Genomic DNA, 24,989 nt, shown 5'->3' on the forward strand with positions numbered 1-24,989 from the left:
GTGTGTGTAAAGATAAATATAGTCACACACTGTAATTTATTTGATGTGCAATTTCGGGAAATTTATAATATTTTCAAACTTTCTGTTATAAGGAAATACTATAGTAAATAATCTTATGTTTCTCACATTTGGAAGTATATATACACTTTATAGAAAAAATCTATAAGTAGAATGGCTGGATTTATAAAATTGGTGTTTTTCAGTTTTTAAAGATTTTTATTTATTTATTTCAGAGAGCAGAAAAGAGGAGAGACAGATGGAACATCAATGATAAGATTCATTGATCAGCTGCCTCCTGCACACCCCCTACTGGGGACTGAGCCTACAATCCAATGTGCCCTGACATGAAATTGAGCCTTGACTTCCAGGTTCATAGGTTCAAAGCTCAACCTCAGTCACATCAGTAAGGCAGTATTTACCATTTTAATAAAGCTTCCTACAATTTGTCCATAAATAATTATTATACTTATATTGCATTAGCAGTGTATGAGAGTGCTGGTTTAACCATACCCTTGTTGGGAGTTATTAATAATCCTATGTATTAAAGAGGTAATATGCAAATTTACTATCACTCCAACACACAAGATGACCATCCCTATGTGGTCAAAGATGGCCACACCCATATGGATACAAGATGGCTGCCACAATCAGGCCAACAGGGAAGGGCAGTTGTGGACAATCAGGCCAGCAGGGGAGGGCAGTTGGGAACAACCAGGCCAGCTTTAGGGCAGTTGAAGGAGATAAGATCTGGAGGGGAGGGCAGTTAGGGATGACCAAGCAGTCAGAGGAGGGAAGTTGGGGCAAACAGGCTGGCAGGGGAGGGCAGTTAGGGATGCCCGGGCCAGCAGGGGAGGGCAGATAGGGGTATCAGGCCAGCAGAGAAGCAGTTAGGCATCAATCAGGCTGGCAGGGGAATCATTAGGGAGTGATCAGGCTGGCAGACAGAAGAGGTTAGGGGCAATGAAGCAAGCAGGAAGGTGAGCTGTTGGGAGCCAGCAATCCTGGATTGTGAGAGGGATGTCCAACTGCCATTTTAGGCCTGATTGGGTTCGGGCCTAAACATCCCTCGAGGGGTCCTAGATTAGAGAGGATGCAGGCTGGGCTGAGGGACACCCCCTTCCCATGCATAAATTTTGTGCATTGGGCCTCTAGTAATAACAACAACAACAATAATAATAATAATAATAATAATAATTTTAATAATAATTACATTAAAAGATTGTCCATACAAGTAGAATTGGTTGCCTCACAAGACCAGAAATGTAAGGTAAAGAGAGATCTAAGGGAAAAGTTTTACTTTTTTCCCCCCTCCAAAAAATAAACTTTCTGAAGGAAGGGATTATACATTTTATTAATGTTGACACTGATAACATGCCAGAAACATGATAGATGCTCAATGATTGTTATTATCATAAAATAAAGTAAATATAAAACTAAAGAGTGTGATTAAACTTTAAGAGACACAGCAATACACTCCTAATTTTATATAGAAACACTGAGTTTGAAACTTGATTACGACATTATATATATGTTGAGAGATTAGCAAAATGTCAGAGGTAGAGATAATCATTGAAAGCTTAATTACCATCACCAGTGTAATGTGACTCTTGACTTTACATTCTAAGGAGAGAAGAGAATTGCTGGTGCACTCAAGTCCCTGCCTTATCTGGAAAATTCACAGAAATTATCAGAGCAGACCAGCACTAATTGCTAGACGACTCTTCCCTGAACTATATCTTGGTACTAGAGCAAGTTACATTTTTATCTGCCTCTGTTATTCTCTGAATTGGTTTGGAAGCCTGAGTATTAGTTCCAGTTTCTTGGTCTAATGTCACTTTCATAGCTGTACCCTATGGATTTAAGTCCCCAAGGCATTTTCAAAAGAAAGAAAAAAAAAAGAGATAATTTCAATTCGCTACATTTAATTGTGTATGATGTCACTGTTCTATTGCAGAAATGTTGTTTTTCCTAAGGGAAAACTACTGCAGTGAGAGATAACATAACCCCTGAGTAGACATGGAGAAATTTGTAAAACATCTGAGACAACGAAACGATAATATATTACAGAATATTATTGCATAGGTTTTTCAGTTTACCAACTGTATCAGTAATATCCGTTTGGTAGAGCATTAACATTTTGTTGGCTTCACTTCCTTCGATATTATTAAGCTATTGTTGCAGCCAGGCACTCAAGATGATATTCAGTAAAGTGTTGTTTATTGCAGATGCACTAGTGTGAGACTCAGGGGCGTGTCTCCAAACCTTGAGCTATGAATATGGGACAAAGCTTTCCCTTTATACCCTTTGGTTCCTTTGTCCCCCAAATATGGATCAGGCTTCTGAACTTTTCCTGGGCTTTGCAGCCCCCATGAGTTGGGACGGGGGAAGTGAGATCACACCCAGTGGCTTGCCAGCACTGGAGCCAGCCCCTCCGGGGGTTGTCTATGATTTATGGTTTGTGGCCTCTGTTAAATGGGAGTATTCCGGGAAACAGGTTCCACAAGGCAGGACAGGCATCACAGATAAGAATGGAGTTAACTACCGATTAGCAAAAGTGTGCGTCAGAATGCAGGTTACTGGCACAGATTCATATAGCTAGTCCCTCCTCCCGCCCAAACCAGATGTCTTATTTTCCACTTCAATATGTGTGCCTGTGGGGAAGAGGAGGGGCAAGGGAGAGGTGTGGGTGTGCAGGTACTGGGCCCTTTGTCTTGAGGGTTTTATCTGTCTTGCAGGTTGGGGATTTTAGGTGAAGTCTCAGGGGTGGGTTTCAGCAAAATATTCATTAGCGTTCCAGGTGTGGCCTTTCAGAGTCATGATCTTTACTGACTGGTCAGCACCAGAGCAGGAGGTCACTGGTCACTGCACCTGGTCCTTCTTCTCCCACCTTGTTTTGCTGCTTTTCTGGGCCTGGGGCTGAGATACAACTGAAGCCAAAATATATCTCTAGGAATGGCTTTAGATAGCAAAAACTATGAGAAAACATGCATTACTAAATAAAGTCAAATTGTAATATTTATGTGGATTTTTTCATTAATCTTCTTACATAACCCGCTATAAAAAATGTATAAAAAAACAAGCCTTTACTATACATTAAACAAATGCCTGATTTTTTTTTGTATTTGTGGTCTCTGGCACTCTGAAATGAGTGGACTTTCAGGCAGCAGTTGTATTTGAATGAATGTTGTAGTCTTTTGAAAATGTAATAAAAGAAAAATTCTATTTATCTAAAACTTTTTAGTAATATGACAGTTGTTTTTACAGAAATCAATATTTTACTAAGACAATGATGTGTTGATTGAGATTAGCATGCATAGAAAACAATGAAATGTTTAAATATTCTGAAAAAATTGTTGCATCATTTTTTTTTAAACTGGTGATTTAAAAATTTAATCAGGTACTAGAAAAATGTCAATTGGTGTGAGACATACATAAAGCTTTATACTTGGGAAGATAAGGAATGGAATTGCATCACTGCAGGTTGAGCTATAGAAAGCATGATAAAGCTTTTATAATGACAGATTTATAAAGGCAAATGCATGTACATATAATTCCATCAAAGAAGATAGCTATGCTTCTGAAACATAATTTCCTATTTAACTTAATATGCTTTCCTGGCTTATACTTCTATTCTTTTTAAGAAAAATAATTCAAATGTGATCTACTCATTGCGCCCCTGTACATATATATATATATATATATATATATATATATATATATATGTGTGTGTGTGTGTGTGTGTGTGTGTGTGTGTGTGTGTGTGTGTGATTATATGTATAAGAATATATACAACTTTCAGATATTATTAATACTTTACTGTAAATTGCTTGGTTTTAAAGCTATTCCATATATTATGGGTAGAGAAGACATAAAATATCAATGCTCACTTAGCTCTTGATTTTTATAAATATTTTATTAGCATTTTAAATGGTAATGTGCTAAAAATAATTTATTACATGATTAGTCTAACACCACTTATATTTATATATAATAACATAGGAAAACATGCATGGCTTTAATCCCTCTGAAAATGGCTTATTTTCCTAATAGCAATACATGTCAAAATGCTGAGATGACAGTTTCTTTATCTCCAGAACCTCAAATATGATGTAGCTCATTACATTAGCACCAAGCAAGCAGGCCATAAATTACCACAGTGTGCTCAGGCATGCCTGCAGCTTGATATTGCCTTCCTCTTAGAATATCCATCATCTAGAAATATCCTGAGTACTAACGGACGGACTGCAAAGAAATTAAATCCAAAAATAGAGGCACATGGTTTCTTACTGTTTCCATCAGATATGAGCTTCTGTTGTACCAGTTGAGTTTCTACCTCATCAATGAACTCAATGATTGTCAGCATTCATTAAGAAGAATTTTGTGCTTTTAAAACTATGGAAAGTTTCCATATGTTTACCTAATTTATAATAGTTTGAAGATGGGATAAAGGTGAAATAAAATTAAGAAAAAAATCTGAAACAAAAAAAAGCATTTTTTTCCCTTTTAATTTCATTCTAGAGGCACAGCACATGGAATTCATGGGGTTGGTGGGGGGTTCCCTCAGCCTGGCCTGCACCCTCTCGCAGTCCAGGACCCCTCAAGGGATGTCCCACTGATGTTCTGCTATAATGGTCACTTAGATTGTATAGATACTTCAGGAAATAATAGACTTTAATAAAATAAAATAAACTTGAAGAGTTGTTTATAAATAAGTACCTCTAGAACTATCAATGCTATATTCAAGGAACATGCTTAGAGTGATTACCAGTCCTGCAATTTTTTTCTCAGTCCAGAAATTTTTCATGTCGTACTTATACTGCGTAAAATAGGACTACAAATAATATTTAAGTGGCAAAGGGGAAAACACATGTTGAAAGGTACAAGTAACAACGTTCTTTTTCTGGCTTTAGAACATTATGTTCTCTGAAGGAATAAATGAGAAATAGAGACTGAATATTTAAATACAATGCTCAATCAGAATATTAATTATCTAACGAGTATTCCAGCACACACTCATTGACTTTAGTCAGCATCAATTTAAGTTCTTAGCATTGAGGATTTAAAAAGAACAGAACATCAAGGAATTTAAGATCATGTAATATATTTTTCTCAGGAAATTGAAGTGAAAAAATGGAAAGGAACATGCCTTTCACTTTGATATTTAGTTCATTTATTGTCTTACATTAATATCTAAAATTATCTTATTTGGGTAGATTTTAGGGACTTCTTTAAAATCTAAGTTTGTTTCTTTTTTACAATTAAAGCATAATCTTGTCTCTAGTTAAAATAGAAACAACATAAAAATATTTATTCACTTTAGAATAGCTATTTTAGATAATTGGTAAACAACACATTCCTATTTGCGGAAACATGTCAAATAAACAAATGTTAAGGTAAACCAATTGAGCTCATCAGGCCCCAAACATATGAATGTTCGGTTGCCTGACAGAAGTAACTCTGATGATACCAAAGCACGAACTTTTAAATAATGAGAGGATCCTGAATTATCCAGGCGGGCCCACTTTTATCAGACAAGTCTTGGAAAGCAGATATGGGTCTCCAGCTAGAGGAAGAAAAAGACCAAGATGCAGGAGAAGGGAGGTTGAAGAGACCGGAAGTCTGAGGGGATAGGAGTCCCAGCCACCATAGGAGGGGTGCGCACAGGTATTGGAAACACTTAGAAAGTTTAAGAATAGATGAAGCAACCTCTAGGATCAGCTAAGAAGCAGCAAGGATGCAAACCTCAGTCCCAAGAGCTAATGCCTCCACAACCAGAATGAGTTTGGAAGCTCCCTCATGCCCAGAGCCTCCTGACAGCGACAAAGCCTGGATGACACCAATTCCAGCCCTCGGACACCCTGAGGAGAAAATGTGGTGAGCTCTACTGAATGTCCATACTACAGAGGTTAATTCATACATTTGTTATTTTAAGCTAATAAATGTGGTAATCTGTTAATGCATTTATAGAAAATATAACAGAATAGAAATCTCTACCAGAGAATTGTTTCCACTCAAAGAGTCAATGCGAAGTGCTTTGAAGTTTGAAATGTATTCAGGACATTAACCTTGTGTGTAAATTCTAATATTAATATGAAAAATGAAAGAAAAGCATCCACACACACATGTGTTTTTTAAATTTTACTTATTAAATGGATCGAGGTGACATTAGTCAATATGACCCTCTAGGTTTTAGGTGTGGGTTTCCGTTACAAGATCTGTATATTGCACCATGTGGCCACCACCCAGAGTCAAATCTTCTCCTGTCACATCATACCAGGACCCCTTTCTCCTCCCACTCCCTCCCTCTGCCAATTACCACTCTGCTGTTTGTGTTCATAAGTTTCCATTTTAATTTTTAATGCAAGCATGGGTACAATTCATTTCAGTATCTATTCAAATGTGGAATTAGGGAAAACTAATATTCAAAATTGCATGTGAGTAGAAAAGGGAAGCTGCCTGTTATGCAATTTGTTGTGCTGACCCATCTAAAAGGGTTGATGTAGAAAACCTGGGGAGCAGAGTCAGTCTCCTCAGGAAGCCTCCCTTCCCAGACGGCCTCAGACCTCCACCTCTTCTAAGTTGGTGAAGTTGGTGCTGTTAGCAGTGAAGCTGCTCAGTTGACCTGACTTTTGTAAAAATATTATTTCCTGACCTCATTCCAGACAGAAAAACCATTTGCAGATGGGGAAAAATGTTTTTTTTTTTTTTCAAAGTCCTCTTTACTCATTTAGATGTCCAAATGAGAATCAATGAACCATTACCATTTCTGGATAGATAACAGCAGAAATCTTTCTGCATCCTCCTTATACCTTATAACAACTGTCTTGCTGCTTTTTGTTTGTTTGTTACTGAATATTGCTAAAAGCACACAGCCTTGCCATTACAATTTCAAACTGATTTTCTTTTCATGGTCTCTATCTAGTTGACTAGATCCCAAAGTCATCTCTTAATTCCCCCTATAGGCTCTGATAAAAAGGTAAATTGAAAAAAGAATGCAGATAAGTCTCTAAATTTCTTCTGTGACTATGCCAACTTACATAACATTTTAAACTGTTCATTTAAAATAGGAAGATGTCTAGACGTGAAAACAATGGGAGATAAAGACATAATTGACCAAAAGATTTAAAATGCAGATTATAATACACAGATGATATATTATAGAATTGTACAATTTAAACCTCTATAATTTTGTTAACCACTGTCACCCCCAATAAATTGGATAAAAATATAAAACTGAAATAAAATGCAGATTTTTTGAAATATTGGAATAACAGGTAGTCCTTATTAGCTGAAATAATGATTTGCAAATTGTAGAGAATGCCATACTCTTCAGCTGATTTTAATTATGCAGCCATATTAGGTCTTCTATGCATGTTCATGACCTGAAAAAGGTAACAAATCTCATATTTTGTCATTCATAACATTAATTTGACCTTGAATAGATTCTTGTTCATTGGACTTATAAGTTGCAGTAACAACAACAACAATAATAGTAATACCAGTATTTTGTCTAACACAAAATGTCATGTTTTTGAAAATAATTATAAAGGATAATCAAAATAGAGTTTTGGATTGTAGTTCTAGTATAGGAACCAAATTTAAAAAAAAAGTATGGTAAAGACAAAACAGACCAGTAAAGACAAGGTACATCATTCTGATGTGATTTAATTATTATAATATGATTTTGAAATATCTGCAAGTAATATAGTGTGATAGTTATCTAAAGATAGTAAGGTCTGAATCTTTAAAGTAAAAAATATTAAATATATTGTGTAATGAAAGAAAAAGTTCCTAATTTGAAACTATGTTCAGAAAAAAAGTTTGTTGCTAAATATGAAGTCATTTAAACATTATATGATTTGTAGTTATCAAAATCATTATGTTTTTAAATTTTAAATAAAATTTATTGGGGTGGCAGTTAATAACATTTATGTTTTAAGTGTAGAGTTATAAATAACTCATCTGTATATCGCATTGTATGTTCACCATTTTAAATAGAGAAGTGAATAAGACAAAAATATAGATATACTGAGTGAGATAAATTTTATTTCAGATGTCTTAGTAATGAGAGTACTTAGCTTATAGTTGAAAATGTAAATTTTAATGTTGTTTTTAAGCTCATCCCATGTACACTAGTAAAAGGGTAATATGCAAATTGTTCAGGATGCCCTCACAGTAACAACCAAACGGCAGGCTGCATGGGTCAACAAGGCCAGCAGGGAGTTTAGTGATAGGCGATCAGGCCAGCAGGGGGAGGGGGGGCAGTTAGGGGTGATCAAGCAGGCAGGCAGGTAAGAAGTTAGGAACCAGGAGACCCAGATTGTGAGAGGGATGTCCAACTGCCGGTTTAGGCCCAATGCCAGGGATCGGGCCTAAACCAGCAGTCAGACATCCCCAGAGGGGTCCTGGATTGGAGAGGTTGCAGGCTGGGTTGAGGGGACTCTTCCTTCCCCCTTGCACATATTTTGTGTACTCTAGTCCTATACAATAAAGAGGTAACATGCAAATTGACCATCAATCCAGCACACAAGATGGTAGCCCCCATGTGGTCACAAGATGACCTCATGTGGACACAAGATGCCTGTTACAAGATGGCTGGCAGGGGAAGATAGTTGTGGATGATCAGGCCAGCAGGGTAGGGCAGTTGGGAGGGACCCAGGCCTGCAGGGGAGGGCAGTTAGGAGTGACCAGACCAGCAGGGGAGCAGTTGGGCGTTTATCAGGCTGGCAGGGGAGTGGTTAGGGTGTGATCAGGTTGTCAGGCCAAAGCGGTTAGGGGCAATCAGGCAGGCAGGCAGGAGAGCATTTTGGAGCCAGCAGTCCTGGATTTTGAGAGGGATGTCTGACTGCCTGTTTAGGCTTAAATGGGCAGTTGGACATCCTTTGAGGGGTCCCAGATTAGAGAGGGTACAGGCTGGGCTGAGGGACACCCCACCCCTTGCACAAATTAAGAGCATTGGGCCTCTAGTATATTTATAAGATTCTCTTATACAGTAGTGATACCATAAAAAATCTACATACCTTAAAATACTTTCTACTGAACATTATAAGCAATGGAACATAGCACATGTGTCTATTAATATGACATATGTGGTTGTGCTTAATACATACATAGTTGATGTGATGGTTGGTTTTCCCTCTGAACTTGCAAAGGCTATAGTGCCCAGCTATTTAATCAAACACTAATGCAGGAACTGCTGTGAAGATAGATGTAGATTGCAGCTACACAATCAGTTAAGATTAAGAACAGGGGGTTTCTCTCAATCATATGGGTGTACCTCAGGTACTCACCAGAAAGACTGGTGAGTCTTTTGCTATTAATAGCAAAACCTGATGTGTCCCTCAGAAGAAAGAATGCTGCTCAGGACCGCAGCGTCCACTCTGCTTGTGTTTCCTTCCTGGTGGAAAGAACTGACCTATAAATTTCAGACTTGCCAGCTCCAAGAATTATGTGAGCCAATTTCTTAAAATAAGTCTCTTTACACACGAATATATATATAATATATAATAGAACAATTCTATTGGTCTGGTTTCCCTGGAGAAAGCTGGTCGACACACCATCACATAAAATAAAATGTAAAAATTGGAGGCATTCAACAATGCTGCAACAAAAGATATTTCTGACATCTAAAAATGGAATTTACAAAAACTCTTCCTAAATTCAGATTTCTGTATTTATCCAATTGCTTTAATAGCATCAGATTCTGATATAGCACATAGTCCTAATTGGGAGCTTTCTCATAATCACTGGTTTCCATAAAAAGAAATTAAATAGGAAGAGCATTAGAAGCTGAGCTAAAGTTGCAGTTCCTTTTCTGTCTAGTCCCTGCATGTCCGTGGCTTTTCTAACCACTGTTGTCTGTGAGCTTGCTTGTTTTCTGTACTAGTATCCCTAAGTGGATTCTTGTTTGTGATTAACACCCAGTCTCCAAAAGTATCTCAATCTGTGTTTATTCTGTGGTTATTTTGATAATATTTTTAATATAAATAATGATAACCATGTATTCCCTACTAACAGAAAAATAAGTTCATTGTATGTAAAACCCATTAAATGTTGTCACTTTACTATTATTTAAAGTACTGTATTTTTTTGCTCTCTTAATATTGTAGTTTTAATCGCCAAACTCTTTATTTCTCCCTTTTTTGTTCTTCCATCCATCTTTCCTCTTCTAAAATCAGGTGACTGTGGAAGATGAGACTGTGTTTTTGTCAGAAATATGAAATGAATGAAATAGCAGCAAAGAATTAAGTCAGTTGATACATAAGCTATTTTAATAACATGTGGGGTTTTTTTTTTGGTGCTTTGTGATTCTTGAGAGTTTATATACTACATACTTAGGAATACACAAGTTAAGTCTTTTAGTTTCAAGAACATCCCCAAGGCTCAGAGCTGTTTTGTAGAAAAGAAGGAGGAATTGGGTCAAAATATGTGTAGCATATATGAATAAACATTGAAATTCCTGTAGTATACTATATTCCTTTCTATAAATAAGGAATTAGGTCATAATTTAAGGTCATATTGTAGAATTAAATTCCAGGAATTAATTTAGTGAAGGGTAATTTAGTTTGCTTAGAAGCCCAAGTGAGCAGCCAGTATGTCAGGCCTGATTCCATAAAATTAGCCAGTAGTTGAGAAAAGTTTTGATATTATATATATGTAATAGATGATAGAGGTGCAGATTGTCAAAATGTGACTACAATAATATTTTGCATAATTAAAGCAGACATAATGAATCTAGCAATTATGAGGACTTTTTCTTTCTAGAAATAAAAATTAATTGCAAATAACACCTATTTATATGTATTAAAATTTTTTAAATCTATATTTTACATTTTTTTCACCATTAGGAACTATTTCTACACACTGGCAGACACTTGTATATACTTATAAGCTATTGTTGTGCAAAATAGGAAATGACTGTCATAGGTAATGATATTAGTAAAATATAGAAAGTCAAACAATTTACTTTTGAATAATTTGATTTCACTCTATTATCTACTGGGACATTCAATTATATAATATATACATTAAAAATAACTTACATTAATGGAATAGAGGAAAGTGAAAGTATAACCTACCTATCTCTGTGAGAATATCTATTTGTGAAAGTTGTGAAAAAATGTACTTTATATAAACTAAACTTGTTGTTACTAAAATTTTAGATCCAACTGTAAGTGCTTATATTTAGCATTTATGAAAAAACTATACTGTACTTTACATACAATTTATTTGAGAACAAATGTTCCTAACCGTGGTTAAAATAATTTCATATTTCTAATTTCAGGATTGTTAAAAGTTACATGCACTTTTTTTTTCATATTCATATTAGTGTCTGAAACATTTAGAGGAGAACCTATAATAATACTTACCTACATTAGATTGTGGTCAGATTAATTTGTTTTCAATTTGTACCCCATTCAAACAGTAACTCTTCAGTGTATTGCAGGCACTGTTTTGATACCTGTGAGTATTAGGAATGAGAATTTAATGAATCTGTAGCAAAGGTAAGAGAAGCCATTGATTAAGTTTTGTGCATCCTGGACCCTAATTACAGCCCTTCCTGTCTCTTGCACTCCGAAGGAAGAGGTGACAATGTTAGGTTGTCAGGAGAGTTTTGGATCTGAAGTGGTTTATAAAAAAAAGGCAAAATGCACCCAGCATCAGCTCTCTGCCCGGGACACAGCCACAGTCACAACTGTGACAACACTGTCAAGATAGGCTGTTCCAGAGGACCCAAGACAACCCTCCTTCCTTTCTTGTTTGCCTCACTAGTCAGCACTGATGTCACAGAAAACCTAATCAGGTTTCTGGAAATCGGTAGGTTTGAGGGTTGGGTAGCAGAAATTTGAGTGAGTACTCATCTGATGGACCTTTTATTTTCTGTGAAGAAAAAGGTGGCAAAGATTGAAGGAAAGAGATGCCCGAATTAAAGGTTAAGAAATGGAGGAGTTATTGTGGAGCAGGAGTGGGATCTGGGCTGTCAGTTGAGACAGAGAGACTAATATCCAATGTATAAGAAATTCATATAAAAACAAACTACCCCGTTAAAAATTGTCCAAAGACCTGCACAGATACTTTTTTCAGCAGATATATGGAAAGATGGTAAACTTTACTAGCCTTGGGGTTTCACTCATAGTCAAAAGCATGTCTTTCACTTTTTCACTAATTATACCACTGAGTTCTAGCAGAAACAGAATGGAGATCTACCCATATTTATTATCCACAATAACTTACCTTGCTCCAGTCTGCACTAGTATCATTAATGACAATTCTGTCAAACTAGAGTGGGGATTTTGTTGGATGAATAAAGAGCAAAAGGCCAAATGAAGAGAGTATTGATAAATGGAGAGTTTTTCTAAAGAGTGATTTCAGAGATAATCCATGCATAAAAAAGAAGGGGAACAAGAAGAGGAAAACAGAAATGCTAGAGATATAAAAGTAGGAATGTTAGGAGATTGTGATCCAATAGTATAAAAACCTACTTGATCATGTTAAGAAGAGTTTCATGGAATGGTGAGCTTCATTTATGTTGGTCTAAATATTAGGGATTCACCTGAGGGAAAATTTCCTTTTGACTTAGACTTTCAGATGATTTTCACTTTCTCTTTTCCTCCACTGTTTTCTCTCTTTTCCCTGCAGCACTCCCCAACTCTTTACTGTAATGTCTACCTCATGCCAACCTTATCTCTCCTCAGAATAGCATCCAGACCAAAGAAATCTGTTATTATCGCTGGAGTCTGCTAAGGGATTGACTAAATCTTATGCAAAGCATATTTTTTGGTATAAAGATAACTCCAATGCCTCCCTATATTAAACATCCCAAGTAGTATTTGCATAATAGCAGAAGCCTAATATCCTTACTTTCATTAAACTATAAATGGTAAAACTATTGTATAATTGAAATTCAGAGATGAGGAAAAGATTGGTTTGGCCTATGTTCCCCATGACTGTGCTTTTTTGATACTACCCAGCCAACTATTAAGGCCTCTAAGGAATTCTGGGTTTCAGAGTAATACAACTCAGAGCTGGCAAGTAAACAGCATGGATGTGGCCTAATTGATAAGTGCATTTTTTTCTAGCTGTGTAGAGAATTAACTAAAGATTTCTTCTTGACATACTGTCTCAAGCAGTCACTTTCAATTCATCAGAATTTATACTTCAGAAGCAAGCTATTTGACACTTTTCTAGGATTTTCTTAGACAACCAAGAAAGATTCCACATAATTGTCTTTGGCTGTAGCACCACAGGCAAATGTTCAAGGTCATGCTATATCTAAAAGGACGGGGATGATTTTATTTGATGACATTCACAAGCACAGTGGGCTTCCTGAATTATAATCAACCCAAGACAGCTCCACAGAGACATCTAAAGCCGGGGGTAACCCAGACTTCCTTCTTTCCCACAAAGGATCCTGTGGGGCTTTAGCAATTCTAGATTTCACATTGTGAAGGGTGCATTGATTCTGTTTTCTATCAAGGCTATATCTCACTTCCCCATATTTCATGTAAAACAGACATATGTTTTATGTACCTAGGTAGGCTATTTGTCTTAAGAAATATGAAGCCATCCTACAAATGTAGCTAAAAAAAAATCCATATCACATATATTTTGTAGTATTCCCCAAATAAGTAGTATACATCTAGTCAGTGTTAACCTTGTGAGTTCATTCCAACATATAAAACTTAGGTTTTTCTAATGCGCAAAGGAGAAAGATTCATATGTGAGCTCTCAAATTTTCTAAATTTCTTCAATACATTTTAAATTGAATACAGTTTATATTAACTTGTTGGAGTATTGGAAGTAGATTTTAAGATAAACAAGGGTTTTGTTTCAGGATAGTCATATTTTATCAGCTTCTAAATATATTATATATATGGGTCTGTCTGGGCTCTCTATTCTATTGTATTGAAATATTTGGTTGCATTTTCAATAATTTAACATTGCTTTAATTATAGTAATTATTTATATTAAGAATGATATTTATATTAAAATTTCCAAATCTTTATAAATCATTTGATTTTCAGAGAGGATATGGCCTCCTCTTTGTTTTGCATTTTAAACATTGTGGTTTTCATTATGTCATGTTTAATTTTTCTATATTTTTAAGATTATTTTGTTAAGGGAAATGTATTAAACATTTCCTAGTGATCCAATGACACATCATTCAAAATATTGCCTCTTTTGTGAACTAACTATACACATCTCTGTTTGTTTGTTTGCTTCTTTAGAAGTAAAAAATATATATATTTTTTTCTTGATTTTAGAGCTTGAAGTTATATAACAGAATGTGAAATTTTAGTTTGACAGGTGTCCTATTTATATGTCATCTTCCCACTTCAGGTTGACAGTAATGACTTCACTATAGTCCTTTTATTTATTGTCTAGATATATCCCTTAAAATCCTGAAACAAAAAGTAGCACACCCTTTTTAACGAAAGGTATGTGTTTGCTTCTTGATTGTTAAGTGTGGTTTAGGTTTCACACTGAGTCAGCTAATGTGGCAGTTATTAAAAGTCCAAATGCATAAAAATTACCTGACATATTGAAACAGTGATAATGTTTTAGTAAGCAAATTTTACATGAAAAAATATGACATACAAAATTAAATGATGATTTTTATTTCACAGGAAGACCCCCCCTCTTAATTTTTTTTTAGAATAAGCATTTCAGATATGATTTACTTAGTCAGATATACAAGTCTGTTTTGCCATAAACATTGCTTCTATTAAAATAAAGTATATGCGTAATTATTTGTTTGACCACTAGCTTGATGTTAGGATACTTAACATTATAAATCCAGTGATCTTGAGAAAACTATTTAAATTTATGGCGCCTTGATCCTTATTATTATTTTTTTTTAAGGAAAATTATACTTTAGATTTGCAGTTTTGGCTATGGGAAATAAACTGAGGACATTACATTATAAACCGTTATTATATAAATTGTGAAAAGTTATGACATACTTATGGCACATTGTAGCTCCCAGTTTCTTGCAAGACTGTCAGGTTATATTTTATTCTCTCATTTGTTTTCATTGCCATGTCATGTGCACAATTGCATGGGTGGCAGAAGTCTGTAACAGATTTCAACAGTTTATTTCCAGTGAGATTTGCAATGACTTCCCCCCCCCCAAGACCTATTTAAAAGGCAAAGTAACAAGTACTTGAATCTGTTAGTTTTAATCAAATGTGTTATAAAAGCTGAAAAATTTAATGTAACATTTTATGTTTATGGTATTTTATCAAGAGGTAAATTAGAGACTATGGAGTATATTGTTTACACATGGAAAGAGTATAAAGGAAGAAATTTGCATTTAAGAACACATATCATATTCTTAGAAAATTATATTTCAAATATTTATATTTTAATTTCGATTGGTATAAAACAGAAATGTTATTCAATAGTCACTCCATATTTATTCACTTAAGTTTCTAAGAGAAAATAAACCACATGGATTTTTCCACCTCCACCTCTGCATATTTGTCAGTGGAAGGATTATCTTTCCACTCCCCTTCATTTCCATCCTCTATCCTCCATATATGTCCCTAAGAGTTTTGCCCAAACACAAGGAGTAGGTGACATTCAGTGCAATGGACTTAGGAAATATGCAGAAGTTTCTCCCTTTGCCCAACCTGCAAACCACCACCTTTATCTCTGATCTAGTATCTTTATTATTATGCTTTTATAGGATTTAATTTCTTACACAATAACTAAGTATTGTCTATAGTAGCTTGAAAACTCAGACCATTTTCTTCTACTTCTGATGATATATCATATGACATAAATAATAAACACTAGAGGCCTGGTGCACCAAATTTATACATGGGGCCAGGGGTGTGTGTGTGTGTCCCTCAGCCCAGCCTGCACCCTTTCCAATCTGGGACCCCTTGAGGGATATCTGATTGCCGGTTTAGGGATGTTCATTCAGGCCGTACTGGTTAGATCTAATTTTTAGTACTTTCTTTTCTCATAATCTTCAACAATTCCTAAAGGAAATTTTTTCTCCTAACTCTGGTTTTATATCTTCTTTCTTGTTTTCCTGTCTGTTTTGTCAGATGACATTCACCATTAGTGCCTGAAAATACTCTGTAGGAGGATTTTCTTTTAGAAATTGCATCTTTGAAGAAGGTTTTACTTTTATGTTTCCAGTTGATTAAACTTTAGGTTAAAAATATATTTCCATTGGAATTTTGAAGACAGTGCTATATTGATGTTTATTCTTCAATGTTGCTTTTTTGTAAATTTAATGCCAGATCATTTTTATGTAAACTATAACTTTTTGTTAATTTATATACCCATAAAATTAAAGTCATTTAGGAACTTAAATTACTACACAGTTACACAAATCAATTGAATATGACTTTAAAACTAGTTTTAGTTTAACTAAACAATATGCTGAGAGAACATTATGCAAAATCAGCATTTGAAAATGAGCCATTTTCTCATCAGTTTTGCATATTTTCTTCTAAATTTGTGTATGAAGGGCTAGGAGAGTAAAATGAAACTTTAAAACTTGGTTTTATGTCTATATATTCTAATCATTGTATCAAAAGACATTATATCAAAGATTTATGGACTAGAACTGAAGGCTAGTTTATTTATTTAGTTTTTTATAGCTTTTAAATACAGGTAGGTTATGACTACCTCTTCTGCATCTCCAGAAATTAGCATAGGACAAGGTACATAGGAAATATTCTCTAAGTGTTAAGGGAATTTTGTATAATATTAATTATATAATGTCTATAATAATAAAAGTATAATATGCTAATAGACTAGTTGCCCTTCTGGACATACTTCCAGATAACCTTCCAGACAAAACTGGGGCTGTGAGGAAAGCCCAGGTCCCGGGTGCCAGGGGGAAGCCAGTGTTAGCAGCCAGGGGAAGGAAGGTCTACTCTTGCACAAATTTTGTGCATTGGGGCCTTTAGTATAATTATATAATGAATTATATAATATATAATAAATATATGAATTACTTAATATAATGGAATAATATAAATACACTAGAGGACCAATGCATGAAATTCTGCATGGGGAGGGAGGGTGTCCCTCAGCCCAGCCTGCACCTTCTCCAATCTGGGACCTCTCAAGGGATGTCCTACTGCCCGTTTAGGCCTGATCCAGGGCTGCTGGCTCCCAACTTCTCACCTGCCTGCCTTCCTGATTTCCCCTAACCATTTCTGCCTGCCAGCCTGATTACCCTCTACCCACTTCCCTGCCAGCTCAATAGATGTCTAGCTGCCTCCCCTGCCAGCCTGTTTGTCCCAACTTCCCTCCCCTGCAGGCTTGATTGCCCCCAACTGTCCTCCCTTTCAGGCCTGGTCTATCCCAACTTCCCTTCCCGCTGGCCATCTTGTGTCCACATGGGGGCAGGATCTTTGATCACATGAGGGCAGCCATCTTGTGTGTTGGAGTGATGGTCAATCTGCATATTACTCTTTTATTAGATAGGACAGAGGCCTGGTACATGGGTGGGGGCCAGCTGGTTTGAACTGAAGGGTGTCCCAGATCAGGGTTGGCTTTCCTTTGGGGTGTGGGGCAGCCTGGGCGAGGGGCCTGTTGTGGTTTGTAGGCCAGCCATGACCCCCCAGTGACCCAAGCAAAGGCCCTGGTATCTGGGATTTGTTTACCTTCTGCAATTAAAGCTTTGTAGCCTGGAGCGAAGCCAAGCCCTCTGCTTGCTCTGTGGCTGCCACCATTTCTGTTTGGACTTGTTTACCTTTTATAATTGAAACTTTGTAGCCTGGAGTGCAGGCCTAGGCCAGTAGAGCAGGTGGAAAGCTTGGCTTCCTCCATTGCCAGGGGAAACTCTAGCCTGTTCTCTCCAGCTCCATGGTTGCTGTCATTTTTCTTGGGATTTATCTTCAATAATTGAAACTTTGTATCCTTGAGTGGAGGCCTGGGCTGGCCATGGTATGGGAAAAGCTTGCTCTCTTCCATTGCCAGGGAAACCCAAGCCTCCCTCCTGCTCTCTGTGGTGGCAGCCATCTTGGTTGGGTTAATTTGCATATTTGCTCTGATTGGCGTGACTGGTGGACATGGGTTGTGGGTGTAGCAGAGTTATAGTTAATTTGCATATTATGCTTTTGTTTTAGTATAGTATGTGTATTGATAATGGTATTATTTATACATGTATATACAAATCTTAGTTAACATTATTAACCAAAAATGCTGGCATGAATTTTGTCTCATCAGGCCAAAAGATCTTGACAATAGAGTTTCTGACCATGTTATTAATTTGATGGATGAAAACGCTGTTTGTTTGTTTGCTTCTGACTTTCCTTCTATTAATTACATGGTATGGAACAGCTCAAGCTTCTTTACATCTGTCTCTAGTCTGCCAAGTTAAGCTTTGTTATTATAGTTACACCTGAAGTTTTTCCTAAGGTGGTTTGGGAATATTGAGAACTTATGTGCTAAATAAAAGTTTAGCTATTTCTGAAAATAAATTAATAGATAAATAGTCTAATTAAAGATTTTCAGAGGCTTGTTTTGGTACTAAATACTTTAATAATTATTATCAGTAGACACCAGTATATGAATCACCCTGACTGATCTCTTTAGGATTCAGGGATTAAACCGTGGGAAGCTGGGATAAAAGTATGCATTTTGAATTTATTGAGCCAGCAGTATTTTTAATACTGTTAAAATAAAATTTCTCAGATGTAAAGGAATATAATTATTAGATTATAATTACTGAGGGACTTTGAAGAAAAAGAAATACTGAATAAATAGCTTGATCAGAAATTTTAGGCATATTAAAAGGGAAACTGAGGATGCTATACATTTTTCAAGAGTTTATTCAGAGAAAGATAAATATCACATGATCTCATCCATTTATAGAATATAATGAACAACATAAACTGATGAACAAAAATAAATCCAGAGACAGCAAAACATTGATCAGACCATTAAACCTCAGAGGGAAAGTAGGGGAGGGTGGGGATAAGGGTGAGAGACCAACCAAAGGACTTGTATGCATGCATATGAGCCTAACCAATGGACACAGACAACAGGGGGGAGGGCATGAGTGGGGAGGATGGAAGGGTTATGGGGGAATAAGGACACATATGTAACACCTTAATCAATCAATAAATAAAAGAGTTTATTTAAGCATATATCAATTGGAATTGGGCAGTGCCAAACCAAAGATGATCAGGAGTATTCCACAGACAGAAGGCAAAGGGAAAGTTTTTGTACAGAAGTCATGAGGCAAAGCAAGGGCATTGAGCTACAATTTAAGTAGTTGCCTTATTTGGGAAAACATTTTCTAGGCTATTTATCAATGGTTGTTCCTAAATTTCATTTTCTTGGATTTGAGTGCACTGACTCTGGCTGAGGTTTTGTTTTGCTTACATAAACTACCCATGTATTAGAGCTACCTCCTTGTCTAATTACTTAAACAGTTTTTGTTTTGTTTTATTTTGTTTTTGTTGTTGAAGGGAGAAAGAAAAAGAAAAAAACCTGATTAAACTGATACTATTTTTCAATAAGATAATACTTTGCCTTTAAAGAACTTTACAACTAATGACATGGTCTACCATATCTTCTAAACTTTTTACAAAATTGTTCACATAGAATATTAATGAGGTAGGTAATAACTAAATATAAAGGGAAAAACATCTATTATGTGTGATACACATTTTTTACCTTGATATTTTGAGAATTGCTAAGTTATAAAAATAATTAAGAATTAACTAAGGATAATTTATAAATATTTTCTTAGGTGGATGATTTTAATCTAAATATATAAAAGCCCAGTGAATGGAATGGCACAATGACCAGAATGACCAGAAAGATTGGAGGCTATGATATACACTGCTGCAGCCAACTGGCCTGATTCAGGCCCCGATCAGCACCCCCAGCTGGCCTGGCCCCCAAACACCCCCAACCAACCAGGGATTGGGCTGTCCGGCCAACTGCCCTCGGCCTCTCCCGATGGCCAGCTTTGCCGATGGAACCCCATTGTGGTGGACCCCACTCATGCACAAATTCCTACACCAGGCCTCTACTATTATTATAATTTGCAATGTATAAAACCAAGTACAGGAAGAACATGACAATGTCTTTCTACTTTTGTTTTTGAAAGTTAATTCATGGGGAATCTGTTTTAGTTTATTTAATACATATTTTTCCCACAGGGCTCCTTTTCCCCATGTTTTAATGATGTGGTCATTATTCTTATTTACTTTAGTTCGTTAAGCAGGGTAGCTATCAAAGGTAAAATGATGAACAAAACCAATAGACTTCTGTCTTGAAATAATGTGTGGTCCATTGCAGAAGAAATATCATTTAAGAATGATCATTAGCAACAATTATAAATGAATCATAAGGCCTGAGGATTCAAGGATGAAGTATTTTGCGACCACACAGTATTACATCAGATTAGCCACTCTTTGGAAATAAAATGTGATTTAATATAGAGCTAACTTTTTCTGCATATCTGGAACAGATTAATTGTCTGGATAGATCAAATGATATGTTAATTTAGGTACATATTTGTCAATAGCAGGTCCGGTCTTCATGACTTAAAATATAATATTGAGATCTGGATAGAAGTTTAATGGAAGGTCTAAGAAAATGTCTATGTAAGTAAGAAGGTGAATTTTTTGAGGTAGAAACAACTGAACTTAAAAGCTGTGAGGGAATGAGGTGTTAAGTTGAATACATCCATTACAAGGGTGAAGGAAAAGAGGAAGGTTTAAATCATTGTCTCATCTGTTTTGTTTTCCAGGCTCTCTCAAAGCATAATGAGAGCTTGATTATTGTTCAAGGCAAGGAGAGAATATAAAGCAATAAAGAAAGGAAAGGGAAATCAAGTGGGTATTTGGAGGTAACAATGTTCAGCCAATAATTTGAACATGAAAGGTGTTTTGAAGTTAATCTATTCAAGGAATAGTAATACTCAAAGACAAATAACTTATGAATTAAGGTTTAATTTTTCAAGTATATTTAATTTATTAATTGGTTAGCTAATTGTTTAGAGTTTCCTTTTAAATATATTACTCAATTTAAATCTTCAACTGTATCAAATGTATGCTTTGTGAAAATGTAAAGTTTGTTCTAATTAAAACCATAAACTTGTTCTCTCATAATAATCTGTACAAGGTGGTTTAAATAATTTCACAATTTACAACAGGCACTTGAATCAATAACTAAAATATTTTAATTGGCAATACCACATTCAATATTTGGATATGTATTTTATTTATTATATACTGTGACTTAGCTAAGATTATTTATTCAGGATACTTTGAAGATTTTGGTTTTGGTTTTTATTTTTTTTATTTTTTTTTATTTTTTCCAGCCAGTTTAGCACAATTGCTGGTAAATCTATGCTGGCAAGGGGTAACATTTTAGGAGTATATGTAGGGTATATAGGTATGGGAGAACAAATATGGGTTTGGTGGGTAGTATGTGAATGTCATGTAGCTATAGGACATAATTATATTTAAAATATTCCATGGTGGCAGACATATTAGTCGTTTTTGCTTTTTAAAGTAGAAGTATATGTAAATACCACCAAAAGAACATCAAGTCTTATGTAGCTGAGAAGATTCTTAGTTTCTTGTTTGCACAATTATATGAATCTATTCCTGATTAGTTTTCTAGCTTTGCATATTCATGTCAGATTAAGCATTATATCAAGCATAATTTGTAGGACTTTCTGGCACTGTAAAATATATTTTTTGTTTGCAATAGGAAACTAACTACAATATAAAACCATACTAAATTCTGCAAAGCTACTGTCATTTGTTAGCATAAAGTAGACAGATATAGCTACATGGCACTTTTGTGAGCCATTTGTAATGTATTGCTTAAGAACCCATAGTATGAGCCTTTGATTTCCCACATATATAGTAGGCAATATTCAATAATGACAATATGTTAATAAAAATGTAAAAGAGCATACAGTTAAAGCCCAAATTGCAACCCACTGATTTAAAGAACATAATTTCTATATATTTCTGCAGACTCTAAACAGCCTTAGGCAATACAAATTCTATTTGTGGGTTATAGATATAAAATGTCATCTAAAGTCTCTGAGTTCCTTCTCTTACCTCACAAAATGAATAGTACAGGATTTAAGCCACAGTAAATTTCTGTCATCTACTGATTATGCAATCCTATGTAGTAAAAGAGTAATATGCAAATTAACCATCACTCTGCTACACCATAAGTCACACCCACAAACCACACCCACCAGCCAATTAGAAGTGAGTATGCAAATTAACCCTAACCAAGATGGCTGCGGCCACTGAGAGAGCAGGAGGGAGGCTTGGGTTTCCCCAGCAATGGAAGAAGCCAAGCTTTCTACATTCCCTGGCTGGCCCAGGCCTCCACTCAAGGCTACAAAGTTTCAATTATAGAAGATACATAAATACCAACAGAAATGGTGGCAGCCACAAAGCTGGAGAGAGCAGGAGACTAGGGTTGACACCAGCCAATGGAGGAAGCCAAGTTTCTGCAACTCTGACCTTCTTTGACCTCTGCTTAAGGATACAAAGTTTCAATTATAGAAGATAAGTAAATTCTAACAGAAATGGCTACCACCAGGGAGCAAACAGAAGGCGTGGCTCTGCTCCAGGCTACAATTTCAATTGTAGAAGATAAATATATCACAGATACCAGGGCCTCCACTTGGGTCATTGGGGGCGTGGCCAGCCTGCAAACCACCACAGGCTCCTCACCCAGTCCACCCCACGCCCCAAGGGAACTCTTACCCTGATCCAGGAAACCCTTCAGGACAAACCAGCTGGCCCCTACCCATGTACCAGGCCTCTATCCTATCTAATAAAAGAGTAATATGCAGGTTGATCATCACTCCAACACACAAGATGGCTGACCCCATGTGGACACAAGATAGCCACCACAAGATGGCCAGCAGGGAAGGGCAGTTGGGAGGGACCAGCCCTGCAAGGGAGGGCAGTTGGGATGATCAAGTCTGAAGCGAAGGATAGTTAGGGGTGACCAGGCTGGCAGAGGAGGGAAGTTGGGGGCAAATAGACTGTCAGGAGGGCAGTTAGACATCAATCAAGCTGGAAGGTCAGTGGTTAGGGGGTGATTAAGCTGGCAGGCAGAAGTGGTTAGGGCAATCAGGAAGGCAGGCATGCAAGCAGTTGGGAACCAACAGTCCTGGATTGTGAGAGGGATGTCCGACTGCCCGTTTAGTCTTGATCCTGGTGGGATCATGCCTAAATGGGCAGTCAGACATCACTTGAGGGGTCCCAAATTGGAGAGGGTGCAGGCTGGGCTGAGGGACACCCTCACCCCCTGTGCACAAATTTTGTGCATTGGGCCTCTAGTTACTATTATAATCACAAAATATCTTACCACTAGTTACCTTGATAGGATCTGCTTCTAAATTAATTTTTTAAAAAATATATTTTATTGATTTTTTTACAGAGAGGAGGAGAGAGGGATAGAGAGCTAGAAATGTCCATGAGAGAGAAACATCGACCAGCTGCCTCTTGCACACCCCCTACCGGGGATGTGCCTGCAACCAATGTACATGCCCTTGACTGGAATCGAATCTGGGACCTTTCAGTCCACAGACCGACGCTCTACCACTGAGCCAAACCGGTTTTGGCTTAAATTAATTTTTATGAGGCTTAGTCCTAAATAAACATAATTATAAAAAGCCTTCTTTCCTCCATAAAAATCTAAGATGTGCTACAATCCCACCCCATTTCATATATATAAAATGTTACTACTAACTGACTTTCAGTAAACTGAACTGAGTTTTAAAACCAGATAATGAAATAAGAACATGAACATTGTTTATCATATATTAGCTATTTCTAACCCAAAATAAGAGTGTCTCAATCTTATTACAGTTAAGTTATCCTGTGGAAATCTACTGATTCTACATCATGTCCTATAATTAGAACTTTCAGTTACATGATACCATTCCTTAAAACTTTGCAATAACAGTGGGAGACAGAGTGTTAAAGAGAAAAGAATATAAGCATTTGAGTAATATAGACTGAGTTTTACAAATGAAATAAACCATAAAGTAGTGCCATACTGTGTGTATCATATATATTGTGTATAATGTATCAATTTATATGTTATATATAACACATATGTGATATATATATATATATTTTTATTTTTATTTTTATTTTATTTTATTTTTTCATCACCGTGCTATAAGAATTACCATTTTAACTGTTTCATAATGCATCTTATAATGTATATGTATAAAAAAGTAACTAGTAAAAATCCAGAATCACTGAAGGTTTATTAAGTGCTTTAAATAAGATTAGGGCACTATTAAGCACATATTTTAGGGACAAATAGTAACTTAAGACATACTAAATTTGACATGACTTTACTACAGGATATTCAGTAATTATAATCAACAGACACATATAAATATGGGTCATAAATGTAGCACCAGTATTATAATATCATTAATTTGTGAGGAATCAACAATGAATGATGCATTTAATGCCATGGACATGGGTGATATGTACTGTAGAGGCTAGATAAGGAGGTAGGAAGAGTATTGAAAGCATAACCCTGAGGTAACTAATATATGAAGAGTCATTAAGAAAGAGAAAATGTTTTAAGAAGACTGAGAAATAGCTCTGAACAAAAGGAGAGCATTAGAAAGTGCTATTAACCACATTCAAGGGAGATGAACATTCAAGACCTAGCCTCCAGTAGCTACTGAATTCTCAAGTTTAATAACCCACAGTGGATGCATATTTGGCAAAGAAATAAGACAGAAAGTAGAACTTTTGTAATTCTAAGATGTAAACAAAAGTTGAAGAATGAACATAGCAAGTTGAATATGTTTTGAAAAACATGACTATAAAGGAGAAAAAAATATGGTAGGTGTCTGATAAAGGGTTTTTTTTTTTAAGGCAGAGGGGTGCTTTCTAAGATGGGATGAGACTATACCATAGGATGATAGTCCCAATGAAGGAAGAGACCATCACACCGTCACAAATATGGCAGCACCCACAGTGGAGGTGGGGTTT

Source organism: Pipistrellus hanaki (genome assembly GCF_964339955.1).
Source record: "Pipistrellus hanaki genome assembly, chromosome: 3".
Lineage (NCBI taxonomy): Eukaryota > Metazoa > Chordata > Mammalia > Chiroptera > Vespertilionidae > Pipistrellus > Pipistrellus hanaki.